A 14,141-nucleotide genomic window follows, 5' to 3' on the forward strand; every position below is an offset into this window, starting at 1 on the left:
GTCGCAAATGGCAAGATTTCATTTCTTTTGATGGCTGCATAGTATTCCATTGTGTATATATACCACATCTTCTTTATCCATTCGTCTGTAGATGGACATCTAGGTTCTTTCCATAGTTTGGCTATTGTAGACATTGCTGCTATAAACATTCGGGTGCACGTGCCCCTTCGGATAACTATGTTTGTATCTTTAGGGTAAATACCCAGCAGTGCAATTGCAGGGTCATAGGGTAGTTCTATTTTCAACATTTTGAGGAACCTCCATGCTGTTTTCCAGAGTGGTTGCACCAGCTTGCATTCCCACCAACAGTGTAGGAGGGTTCCCCTTTCTCCGCATCCTCGCCAGCATCTGTCATTTCCTGACTTGTTAATTTTAGCCATTCTGACTGGTGTGAGGTGATATCTCATGGTGGTTTTGATTTGTATTTCCCTGATGCCGAGTGATATGGAGCACTTTTTCATGTGTCTGTTGGCCATCTGGATGTCTTCTTTGCAGAAATGTCTGTTCATGTCCTCTGCCCATTTCTTGATTGGATTATTTGTTCTTTGGGTGTTGAGTTTGCTAAGTTCTTTATAGATTTTGGACACTAGCCCATTATCTAATATGTCGTTTGCAAATATCTTCTCCCATTCTGTCAGTTGTCTTTTGGTTTTGTTAACTGTTTCCTTTGCTGGGCAAAGCTTTTGATCTTGATGAAATCCCTTGCTTCCCTTGCCTTTGGCGATGTTCCTAGGAAGACGTTGCTGCGGCTGAGTTCGAAGAGGTTGCTGCCTGTGTTCTCCTCAAGGATTTTGATGGATTCCTTTCTCACATTGAGGTCCTATATCCATTTTTTTTTAATTTTTTTTAAATTTTTCTATTTTTTTCAGCATAACAGTATTCATTATTTTTGCACCACACCCAGAGCTCCATGCAATCCGTGCCCTCTACAATACCCACCACCTGGTGCCCCCAACCTCCCACCCCCCACCCCTTCAAAATTCTCAGATCGTTTTTCAGAGTCCATAGTCTCTCATGGTTCACCTCCCCTTCCAATTTCCCTCAACTCCCTTCTCCTCTCCATCTCCCCTTGTCCTCCATGCTATTTGTTATGCTCCACAAATAAGTGAAACCATATGATAATTGACTCTCTCTGCTTGACTTATTTCACTCAGCATAATCTCTTCCAGTCCCGTCCATGTTGCTACAAAACTTGGGGATTCATCCTTTCTTTCTTTTTTTTTTTTTTTTACAGCTTTATAAACATATATTTTTATCCCCAGGGGTACAGGTCTGCGAATCGCCAGGTTTACACACTTCACAACACTCACCATAGCACATACCCTCCCCGATATCCATAACCCCACCCCCTCTCCCACTCCCCTCCCCCCATCAACCCTCAGTTTGTTTTGTGAGATTAAGAGTCACTTATGGTTTGTCTCCCTCCCAATCCCATCTTGTTTCATTTACTCTTCTCCTACCCCCTCGACCCCCCATGTTGCATCTCCTCTCCCTCATATCAGGGAGATCATATGATAGTTGTCTTTCTCCGATTGACTTATTTCGCTAAGCATGATACCCTCTAGTTCCATCCACGTCGTCGCAAATGGCAAGATTTCATTTCTTTTGATGGCTGCATAGTATTCCATTGTGTATATATACCACATCTTCTTTATCCATTCGTCTGTAGATGGACATCTAGGTTCTTTCCATAGTTTGGCTATTGTAGACATTGCTGCTATAAACATTCGGGTGCACGTGCCCCTTCGGATAACTATGTTTGTATCTTTAGGGTAAATACCCAGCAGTGCAATTGCAGGGTCATAGGGTAGTTCTATTTTCAACATTTTGAGGAACCTCCATGCTGTTTTCCAGAGTGGTTGCACCAGCTTGCATTCCCACCAACAGTGTAGGAGGGTTCCCCTTTCTCCGCATCCTCGCCAGCATCTGTCATTTCCTGACTTGTTAATTTTAGCCATTCTGACTGGTGTGAGGTGATATCTCATGGTGGTTTTGATTTGTATTTCCCTGATGCCGAGTGATATGGAGCACTTTTTCATGTGTCTGTTGGCCATCTGGATGTCTTCTTTGCAGAAATGTCTGTTCATGTCCTCTGCCCATTTCTTGATTGGATTATTTGTTCTTTGGGTGTTGAGTTTGCTAAGTTCTTTATAGATTTTGGACACTAGCCCATTATCTAATATGTCGTTTGCAAATATCTTCTCCCATTCTGTCAGTTGTCTTTTGGTTTTGTTAACTGTTTCCTTTGCTGGGCAAAGCTTTTGATCTTGATGAAATCCCTTGCTTCCCTTGCCTTTGGCGATGTTCCTAGGAAGACGTTGCTGCGGCTGAGTTCGAAGAGGTTGCTGCCTGTGTTCTCCTCAAGGATTTTGATGGATTCCTTTCTCACATTGAGGTCCTATATCCATTTTTTTTTAATTTTTTTTAAATTTTTCTATTTTTTTCAGCATAACAGTATTCATTATTTTTGCACCACACCCAGAGCTCCATGCAATCCGTGCCCTCTACAATACCCACCACCTGGTGCCCCCAACCTCCCACCCCCCACCCCTTCAAAATTCTCAGATCGTTTTTCAGAGTCCATAGTCTCTCATGGTTCACCTCCCCTTCCAATTTCCCTCAACTCCCTTCTCCTCTCCATCTCCCCTTGTCCTCCATGCTATTTGTTATGCTCCACAAATAAGTGAAACCATATGATAATTGACTCTCTCTGCTTGACTTATTTCACTCAGCATAATCTCTTCCAGTCCCGTCCATGTTGCTACAAAACTTGGGGATTCATCCTTTCTTTCTTTTTTTTTTTTTTTTACAGCTTTATAAACATATATTTTTATCCCCAGGGGTACAGGTCTGCGAATCGCCAGGTTTACACACTTCACAACACTCACCATAGCACATACCCTCCCCGATATCCATAACCCCACCCCCTCTCCCAATCCCCTCCCCCCATCAACCCTCAGTTTGTTTTGTGAGATTAAGAGTCACTTATGGTTTGTCTCCCTCCCAATCCCATCTTGTTTCATTTACTCTTCTCCTACCCCCTCGACCCCCCATGTTGCATCTCCTCTCCCTCATATCAGGGAGATCATATGATAGTTGTCTTTCTCCGATTGACTTATTTCGCTAAGCATGATACCCTCTAGTTCCATCCACGTCGTCGCAAATGGCAAGATTTCATTTCTTTTGATGGCTGCATAGTATTCCATTGTGTATATATACCACATCTTCTTTATCCATTCGTCTGTAGATGGACATCTAGGTTCTTTCCATAGTTTGGCTATTGTAGACATTGCTGCTATAAACATTCGGGTGCACGTGCCCCTTCGGATAACTATGTTTGTATCTTTAGGGTAAATACCCAGCAGTGCAATTGCAGGGTCATAGGGTAGTTCTATTTTCAACATTTTGAGGAACCTCCATGCTGTTTTCCAGAGTGGTTGCACCAGCTTGCATTCCCACCAACAGTGTAGGAGGGTTCCCCTTTCTCCGCATCCTCGCCAGCATCTGTCATTTCCTGACTTGTTAATTTTAGCCATTCTGACTGGTGTGAGGTGATATCTCATGGTGGTTTTGATTTGTATTTCCCTGATGCCGAGTGATATGGAGCACTTTTTCATGTGTCTGTTGGCCATCTGGATGTCTTCTTTGCAGAAATGTCTGTTCATGTCCTCTGCCCATTTCTTGATTGGATTATTTGTTCTTTGGGTGTTGAGTTTGCTAAGTTCTTTATAGATTTTGGACACTAGCCCATTATCTAATATGTCGTTGCAAATATCTTCTCCCATTCTGTCAGTTGTCTTTTGGTTTTGTTAACTGTTTCCTTGCTGGGCAAAGCTTTTGATCTTGATGAAATCCCTTGCTTCCCTTGCCTTTGGCGATGTTCCTAGGAAGACGTTGCTGCGGCTGAGTTCGAAGAGGTTGCTGCCTGTGTTCTCCTCAAGGATTTTGATGGATTCCTTTCTCACATTGAGGTCCTATATCCATTTTTTTTAATTTTTTTTAAATTTTTCTATTTTTTTCAGCATAACAGTATTCATTATTTTTGCACCACACCCAGAGCTCCATGCAATCCGTGCCCTCTACAATACCCACCACCTGGTGCCCCCAACCTCCCACCCCCCACCCCTTCAAAATTCTCAGATCGTTTTTCAGAGTCCATAGTCTCTCATGGTTCACCTCCCCTTCCAATTTCCCTCAACTCCCTTCTCCTCTCCATCTCCCCTTGTCCTCCATGCTATTTGTTATGCTCCACAAATAAGTGAAACCATATGATAATTGACTCTCTCTGCTTGACTTATTTCACTCAGCATAATCTCTTCCAGTCCCGTCCATGTTGCTACAAAACTTGGGGATTCATCCTTTCTTTCTTTTTTTTTTTTTTTTACAGCTTTATAAACATATATTTTTATCCCCAGGGGTACAGGTCTGCGAATCGCCAGGTTTACACACTTCACAACACTCACCATAGCACATACCCTCCCCGATATCCATAACCCCACCCCCTCTCCCAATCCCCTCCCCCCATCAACCCTCAGTTTGTTTTGTGAGATTAAGAGTCACTTATGGTTTGTCTCCCTCCCAATCCCATCTTGTTTCATTTACTCTTCTCCTACCCCCTCGACCCCCCATGTTGCATCTCCTCTCCCTCATATCAGGGAGATCATATGATAGTTGTCTTTCTCCGATTGACTTATTTCGCTAAGCATGATACCCTCTAGTTCCATCCACGTCGTCGCAAATGGCAAGATTTCATTTCTTTTGATGGCTGCATAGTATTCCATTGTGTATATATACCACATCTTCTTTATCCATTCGTCTGTAGATGGACATCTAGGTTCTTTCCATAGTTTGGCTATTGTAGACATTGCTGCTATAAACATTCGGGTGCACGTGCCCCTTCGGATAACTATGTTTGTATCTTTAGGGTAAATACCCAGCAGTGCAATTGCAGGGTCATAGGGTAGTTCTATTTTCAACATTTTGAGGAACCTCCATGCTGTTTTCCAGAGTGGTTGCACCAGCTTGCATTCCCACCAACAGTGTAGGAGGGTTCCCCTTTCTCCGCATCCTCGCCAGCATCTGTCATTTCCTGACTTGTTAATTTTAGCCATTCTGACTGGTGTGAGGTGATATCTCATGGTGGTTTTGATTTGTATTTCCCTGATGCCGAGTGATATGGAGCACTTTTTCATGTGTCTGTTGGCCATCTGGATGTCTTCTTTGCAGAAATGTCTGTTCATGTCCTCTGCCCATTTCTTGATTGGATTATTTGTTCTTTGGGTGTTGAGTTTGCTAAGTTCTTTATAGATTTTGGACACTAGCCCATTATCTAATATGTCGTTTGCAAATATCTTCTCCCATTCTGTCAGTTGTCTTTTGGTTTTGTTAACTGTTTCCTTTGCTGGGCAAAGCTTTTGATCTTGATGAAATCCCTTGCTTCCCTTGCCTTTGGCGATGTTCCTAGGAAGACGTTGCTGCGGCTGAGTTCGAAGAGGTTGCTGCCTGTGTTCTCCTCAAGGATTTTGATGGATTCCTTTCTCACATTGAGGTCCTATATCCATTTTTTTTTTAATTTTTTTTAAATTTTTCTATTTTTTTCAGCATAACAGTATTCATTATTTTTGCACCACACCCAGAGCTCCATGCAATCCGTGCCCTCTACAATACCCACCACCTGGTGCCCCCAACCTCCCACCCCCCACCCCTTCAAAATTCTCAGATCGTTTTTCAGAGTCCATAGTCTCTCATGGTTCACCTCCCCTTCCAATTTCCCTCAACTCCCTTCTCCTCTCCATCTCCCCTTGTCCTCCATGCTATTTGTTATGCTCCACAAATAAGTGAAACCATATGATAATTGACTCTCTCTGCTTGACTTATTTCACTCAGCATAATCTCTTCCAGTCCCGTCCATGTTGCTACAAAACTTGGGGATTCATCCTTTCTTTCTTTTTTTTTTTTTTTTACAGCTTTATAAACATATATTTTTATCCCCAGGGGTACAGGTCTGCGAATCGCCAGGTTTACACACTTCACAACACTCACCATAGCACATACCCTCCCCGATATCCATAACCCCACCCCCTCTCCCAATCCCCTCCCCCCATCAACCCTCAGTTTGTTTTGTGAGATTAAGAGTCACTTATGGTTTGTCTCCCTCCCAATCCCATCTTGTTTCATTTACTCTTCTCCTACCCCCTCGACCCCCCATGTTGCATCTCCTCTCCCTCATATCAGGGAGATCATATGATAGTTGTCTTTCTCCGATTGACTTATTTCGCTAAGCATGATACCCTCTAGTTCCATCCACGTCGTCGCAAATGGCAAGATTTCATTTCTTTTGATGGCTGCATAGTATTCCATTGTGTATATATACCACATCTTCTTTATCCATTCGTCTGTAGATGGACATCTAGGTTCTTTCCATAGTTTGGCTATTGTAGACATTGCTGCTATAAACATTCGGGTGCACGTGCCCCTTCGGATAACTATGTTTGTATCTTTAGGGTAAATACCCAGCAGTGCAATTGCAGGGTCATAGGGTAGTTCTATTTTCAACATTTTGAGGAACCTCCATGCTGTTTTCCAGAGTGGTTGCACCAGCTTGCATTCCCACCAACAGTGTAGGAGGGTTCCCCTTTCTCCGCATCCTCGCCAGCATCTGTCATTTCCTGACTTGTTAATTTTAGCCATTCTGACTGGTGTGAGGTGATATCTCATGGTGGTTTTGATTTGTATTTCCCTGATGCCGAGTGATATGGAGCACTTTTTCATGTGTCTGTTGGCCATCTGGATGTCTTCTTTGCAGAAATGTCTGTTCATGTCCTCTGCCCATTTCTTGATTGGATTATTTGTTCTTTGGGTGTTGAGTTTGCTAAGTTCTTTATAGATTTTGGACACTAGCCCATTATCTAATATGTCGTTTGCAAATATCTTCTCCCATTCTGTCAGTTGTCTTTTGGTTTTGTTAACTGTTTCCTTTGCTGGGCAAAGCTTTTGATCTTGATGAAATCCCTTGCTTCCCTTGCCTTTGGCGATGTTCCTAGGAAGACGTTGCTGCGGCTGAGTTCGAAGAGGTTGCTGCCTGTGTTCTCCTCAAGGATTTTGATGGATTCCTTTCTCACATTGAGGTCCTATATCCATTTTTTTTTAATTTTTTTTAAATTTTTCTATTTTTTTCAGCATAACAGTATTCATTATTTTGCACCACACCCAGAGCTCCATGCAATCCGTGCCCTCTACAATACCCACCACCTGGTGCCCCCAACCTCCCACCCCCCACCCCTTCAAAATTCTCAGATCGTTTTTCAGAGTCCATAGTCTCTCATGGTTCACCTCCCCTTCCAATTTCCCTCAACTCCCTTCTCCTCTCCATCTCCCCTTGTCCTCCATGCTATTTGTTATGCTCCACAAATAAGTGAAACCATATGATAATTGACTCTCTCTGCTTGACTTATTTCACTCAGCATAATCTCTTCCAGTCCCGTCCATGTTGCTACAAAACTTGGGGATTCATCCTTTCTTTCTTTTTTTTTTTTTTTTACAGCTTTATAAACATATATTTTTATCCCCAGGGGTACAGGTCTGCGAATCGCCAGGTTTACACACTTCACAACACTCACCATAGCACATACCCTCCCCGATATCCATAACCCCACCCCCTCTCCCAATCCCCTCCCCCCATCAACCCTCAGTTTGTTTTGTGAGATTAAGAGTCACTTATGGTTTGTCTCCCTCCCAATCCCATCTTGTTTCATTTACTCTTCTCCTACCCCCTCGACCCCCCATGTTGCATCTCCTCTCCCTCATATCAGGGAGATCATATGATAGTTGTCTTTCTCCGATTGACTTATTTCGCTAAGCATGATACCCTCTAGTTCCATCCACGTCGTCGCAAATGGCAAGATTTCATTTCTTTTGATGGCTGCATAGTATTCCATTGTGTATATATACCACATCTTCTTTATCCATTCGTCTGTAGATGGACATCTAGGTTCTTTCCATAGTTTGGCTATTGTAGACATTGCTGCTATAAACATTCGGGTGCACGTGCCCCTTCGGATAACTATGTTTGTATCTTTAGGGTAAATACCCAGCAGTGCAATTGCAGGGTCATAGGGTAGTTCTATTTTCAACATTTTGAGGAACCTCCATGCTGTTTTCCAGAGTGGTTGCACCAGCTTGCATTCCCACCAACAGTGTAGGAGGGTTCCCCTTTCTCCGCATCCTCGCCAGCATCTGTCATTTCCTGACTTGTTAATTTTAGCCATTCTGACTGGTGTGAGGTGATATCTCATGGTGGTTTTGATTTGTATTTCCCTGATGCCGAGTGATATGGAGCACTTTTTCATGTGTCTGTTGGCCATCTGGATGTCTTCTTTGCAGAAATGTCTGTTCATGTCCTCTGCCCATTTCTTGATTGGATTATTTGTTCTTTGGGTGTTGAGTTTGCTAAGTTCTTTATAGATTTTGGACACTAGCCCATTATCTAATATGTCGTTTGCAAATATCTTCTCCCATTCTGTCAGTTGTCTTTTGGTTTTGTTAACTGTTTCCTTTGCTGGGCAAAGCTTTTGATCTTGATGAAATCCCTTGCTTCCCTTGCCTTTGGCGATGTTCCTAGGAAGACGTTGCTGCGGCTGAGTTCGAAGAGGTTGCTGCCTGTGTTCTCCTCAAGGATTTTGATGGATTCCTTTCTCACATTGAGGTCCTATATCCATTTTTTTTTTAATTTTTTTTAAATTTTTCTATTTTTTTCAGCATAACAGTATTCATTATTTTTGCACCACACCCAGAGCTCCATGCAATCCGTGCCCTCTACAATACCCACCACCTGGTGCCCCCAACCTCCCACCCCCCACCCCTTCAAAATTCTCAGATCGTTTTTCAGAGTCCATAGTCTCTCATGGTTCACCTCCCCTTCCAATTTCCCTCAACTCCCTTCTCCTCTCCATCTCCCCTTGTCCTCCATGCTATTTGTTATGCTCCACAAATAAGTGAAACCATATGATAATTGACTCTCTCTGCTTGACTTATTTCACTCAGCATAATCTCTTCCAGTCCCGTCCATGTTGCTACAAAACTTGGGGATTCATCCTTTCTTTCTTTTTTTTTTTTTTTTTTACAGCTTTATAAACATATATTTTTATCCCCAGGGGTACAGGTCTGCGAATCGCCAGGTTTACACACTTCACAACACTCACCATAGCACATACCCTCCCCGATATCCATAACCCCACCCCCTCTCCCAATCCCCTCCCCCCATCAACCCTCAGTTTGTTTTGTGAGATTAAGAGTCACTTATGGTTTGTCTCCCTCCCAATCCCATCTTGTTTCATTTACTCTTCTCCTACCCCCTCGACCCCCCATGTTGCATCTCCTCTCCCTCATATCAGGGAGATCATATGATAGTTGTCTTTCTCCGATTGACTTATTTCGCTAAGCATGATACCCTCTAGTTCCATCCACGTCGTCGCAAATGGCAAGATTTCATTTCTTTTGATGGCTGCATAGTATTCCATTGTGTATATATACCACATCTTCTTTATCCATTCGTCTGTAGATGGACATCTAGGTTCTTTCCATAGTTTGGCTATTGTAGACATTGCTGCTATAAACATTCGGGTGCACGTGCCCCTTCGGATAACTATGTTTGTATCTTTAGGGTAAATACCCAGCAGTGCAATTGCAGGGTCATAGGGTAGTTCTATTTTCAACATTTTGAGGAACCTCCATGCTGTTTTCCAGAGTGGTTGCACCAGCTTGCATTCCCACCAACAGTGTAGGAGGGTTCCCCTTTCTCCGCATCCTCGCCAGCATCTGTCATTTCCTGACTTGTTAATTTTAGCCATTCTGACTGGTGTGAGGTGATATCTCATGGTGGTTTTGATTTGTATTTCCCTGATGCCGAGTGATATGGAGCACTTTTTCATGTGTCTGTTGGCCATCTGGATGTCTTCTTTGCAGAAATGTCTGTTCATGTCCTCTGCCCATTTCTTGATTGGATTATTTGTTCTTTGGGTGTTGAGTTTGCTAAGTTCTTTATAGATTTTGGACACTAGCCCATTATCTAATATGTCGTTTGCAAATATCTTCTCCCATTCTGTCAGTTGTCTTTTGGTTTTGTTAACTGTTTCCTTTGCTGGGCAAAGCTTTTGATCTTGATGAAATCCCTTGCTTCCCTTGCCTTTGGCGATGTTCCTAGGAAGACGTTGCTGCGGCTGAGTTCGAAGAGGTTGCTGCCTGTGTTCTCCTCAAGGATTTTGATGGATTCCTTTCTCACATTGAGGTCCTATATCCATTTTTTTTTAATTTTTTTTAAATTTTTCTATTTTTTTCAGCATAACAGTATTCATTATTTTTGCACCACACCCAGAGCTCCATGCAATCCGTGCCCTCTACAATACCCACCACCTGGTGCCCCCAACCTCCCACCCCCCCACCCCTTCAAAATTCTCAGATCGTTTTTCAGAGTCCATAGTCTCTCATGGTTCACCTCCCCTTCCAATTTCCCTCAACTCCCTTCTCCTCTCCATCTCCCCTTGTCCTCCATGCTATTTGTTATGCTCCACAAATAAGTGAAACCATATGATAATTGACTCTCTCTGCTTGACTTATTTCACTCAGCATAATCTCTTCCAGTCCCGTCCATGTTGCTACAAAACTTGGGGATTCATCCTTTCTTTCTTTTTTTTTTTTTTTACAGCTTTATAAACATATATTTTTATCCCCAGGGGTACAGGTCTGCGAATCGCCAGGTTTACACACTTCACAACACTCACCATAGCACATACCCTCCCCGATATCCATAACCCCACCCCCTCTCCCAATCCCCTCCCCCCATCAACCCTCAGTTTGTTTTGTGAGATTAAGAGTCACTTATGGTTTGTCTCCCTCCCAATCCCATCTTGTTTCATTTACTCTTCTCCTACCCCCTCGACCCCCCATGTTGCATCTCCTCTCCCTCATATCAGGGAGATCATATGATAGTTGTCTTTCTCCGATTGACTTATTTCGCTAAGCATGATACCCTCTAGTTCCATCCACGTCGTCGCAAATGGCAAGATTTCATTTCTTTTGATGGCTGCATAGTATTCCATTGTGTATATATACCACATCTTCTTTATCCATTCGTCTGTAGATGGACATCTAGGTTCTTTCCATAGTTTGGCTATTGTAGACATTGCTGCTATAAACATTCGGGTGCACGTGCCCCTTCGGATAACTATGTTTGTATCTTTAGGGTAAATACCCAGCAGTGCAATTGCAGGGTCATAGGGTAGTTCTATTTTCAACATTTTGAGGAACCTCCATGCTGTTTTCCAGAGTGGTTGCACCAGCTTGCATTCCCACCAACAGTGTAGGAGGGTTCCCCTTTCTCCGCATCCTCGCCAGCATCTGTCATTTCCTGACTTGTTAATTTTAGCCATTCTGACTGGTGTGAGGTGATATCTCATGGTGGTTTTGATTTGTATTTCCCTGATGCCGAGTGATATGGAGCACTTTTTCATGTGTCTGTTGGCCATCTGGATGTCTTCTTTGCAGAAATGTCTGTTCATGTCCTCTGCCCATTTCTTGATTGGATTATTTGTTCTTTGGGTGTTGAGTTTGCTAAGTTCTTTATAGATTTTGGACACTAGCCCATTATCTAATATGTCGTTTGCAAATATCTTCTCCCATTCTGTCAGTTGTCTTTTGGTTTTGTTAACTGTTTCCTTTGCTGGGCAAAGCTTTTGATCTTGATGAAATCCCTTGCTTCCCTTGCCTTTGGCGATGTTCCTAGGAAGACGTTGCTGCGGCTGAGTTCGAAGAGGTTGCTGCCTGTGTTCTCCTCAAGGATTTTGATGGATTCCTTTCTCACATTGAGGTCCTATATCCATTTTGAGTCTATTTTCATGTGTGGTGTAAGGAGATGATCCAATTTCATTTTTCTGCATGTGGCTGTCCAATTTTCCCAACACCATTTATTGAAGAGGCTGTCTTTTTTCCATTGGATATTCTTTCCTGCTTTGTCGAAGATTAGTTGACCATAGAGTTGAGGGTCTATTTTTGGGCTCTCTATTCTGTTCCATTGATCTATGTGTCTGTTTTTGTGCCAGTACCATGCTGTCTTGATGATGACAGCTTTGTAATAGAGCTTGAAGTCCGGAATTGTGATGCCACCAACTTTGGCTTTCTTTTTCAATATTCCTTTGGCTATTCGAGGTCTTTTCTGGTTCCATATAAATTTTAGGATGATTTGTTCCATTTCTTTGAAAAAAATGGATGGTACTTTGATAGGAATTGCATTAAATGTGTAGATTGCTTTAGGTAGCATAGACATTTTCACAATATTTATTCTTCCAATCCAGGAGCATGGAACATTTTTTCCATTTCTTTGTGTCTTCCTCAATTTCTTTCATGAGTACTTTATAGTTTTCTGAGTATAGATTCTTAGTCTCTTTGGTTAGGTTTATTCCTAGGTATCTTATAGTTTTGGGTGCAATTGTAAATGGGATGGACTCCTTAATTTCTCTTTCTTCTGTCTTGTTGTTGGTGTAGAGAAATGCAACTGATTTCTGTGCAGTGATTTTATATTCTGATACTTTACTGAATTCCTGTACAAGTTCTAGCAGTTTTGGAGTGGAGTCTTTTGGGTTTTCCACATATAGTATCCTATCATCTGCAAAGAGTGAGACTTTGACTTCTTCTTTGCTGATTTGGATGCCTTTAATTTCCTTTTGTTGTCTGATTGCTGAGGCTAGGACTTCTAGTACTATGTTGAATAGCAGTGGTGATAACGGACATCCCTGCCGTGTTCCTGACCTTAGCAGAAAAGCTTTCAGTTTTTCTCCATTGAGAATGATATTTGCGGTGGCTTTTTCATAGATGGCTTTGATGATATTGAGGTATGTGCCCTCTATCCCTACACTTTGAAGAGTTTTGATCAGGAAGGGATGCTGTACTTTGTCAAATGCTTTTTCAGCATCTATGGAGAGTATCATCTCGTTCTTGTTCTTTCTTTTATTAATGTGTTGTATCACATTGATTGATTTGCGGATGTTGTACCAAACTTGCAGCCCTGGAATAAATCCCACTTGGTTGTGGTGAATAATCCTTTTAATGTACTGTTGAATCCTATTGGCTAGTATTTTGGTGAGAATTTTTGCATCTGTGTTCATCAAGGATATTGGTCTGTAGTTCTCTTTCTTGTTTGGATCCTTGTCTGGTTTTGGGATCAAGGTGATGCTGGCCTCATAAAATGAGTTTGGAAGTTTTCCTTCCATTTCTGTTTTTTGGAACAGTTTCAGGAGAGTAGGAATTAGTTCTTCTTTAAATGTTTGGTAGAATTCCCCCGGGAAGCCGTCTGGCCCTGGGCTTTTGTTTGTTTGGAGATTTTTGATGACTGTTTCAATCTCCTTACTGGTTATGGGTCTGTTCAGGCTTTCCATTTCTTCCTGGTTCAGTTGTGGTATTTTATATGTGTCTAGGAATGCATCCATTTCTTCCAGATTGTCAAATTTGTTGGTGTAGAGTTGCTCATAGTATGTTCTTATAATTGTTTGTATTTCTTTGGTGTTCGTTGTGATCTCTCCTCTTTCATTCATGATTTTATTTATTTGGGTCCTTTCTCTTTTCTTTTTGATAAGTCTGGCCAGGGGTTTATCAATCTTATTAATTCTTTCAAAGAACCAGCTCCTAGTTTTGTTGATTTGTTCTATTGTTTTTTTTGGTTTCTAGTTCATTGATTTCTGCTCTGATCTTTATGATTTCTCTTCTCCTGCTGGGTTTAGGGTTTCTTTCTTGTTCTTTCTCCAACTCCTTTAGGTGTAGGGTTAGGTTGTGTACCTGAGACCTTTCTTGTTTCTTGAGAAAGGCTTGTACCACTATATATTTTCCTCTCAGGACTGCCTTTGTGGTGTCCCACAGAATTTTGAACCATTGTGTTTTCATTATCATTTGTTTCCATGAATTTTTTTCAATTCTTTAATTTCCTGGTAGACCCATTCATTCTTTAGAAGGATGCTGTTTAGTCTCCATGTATTTGGGTTCTTTCCAAATTTCCTCTTGTGATTGAGTTCTAGCTTCAGAGCAATGTGGTCTGAAAATATGCAGGGAATGATCCCAATCTTTTGATACCGGTTGAAACCTGATTTAGGACCGAG

This window comes from Lutra lutra, chromosome 2 (assembly GCF_902655055.1).
Source record: "Lutra lutra chromosome 2, mLutLut1.2, whole genome shotgun sequence".
Taxonomy (NCBI): Eukaryota; Metazoa; Chordata; class Mammalia; order Carnivora; family Mustelidae; genus Lutra; species Lutra lutra.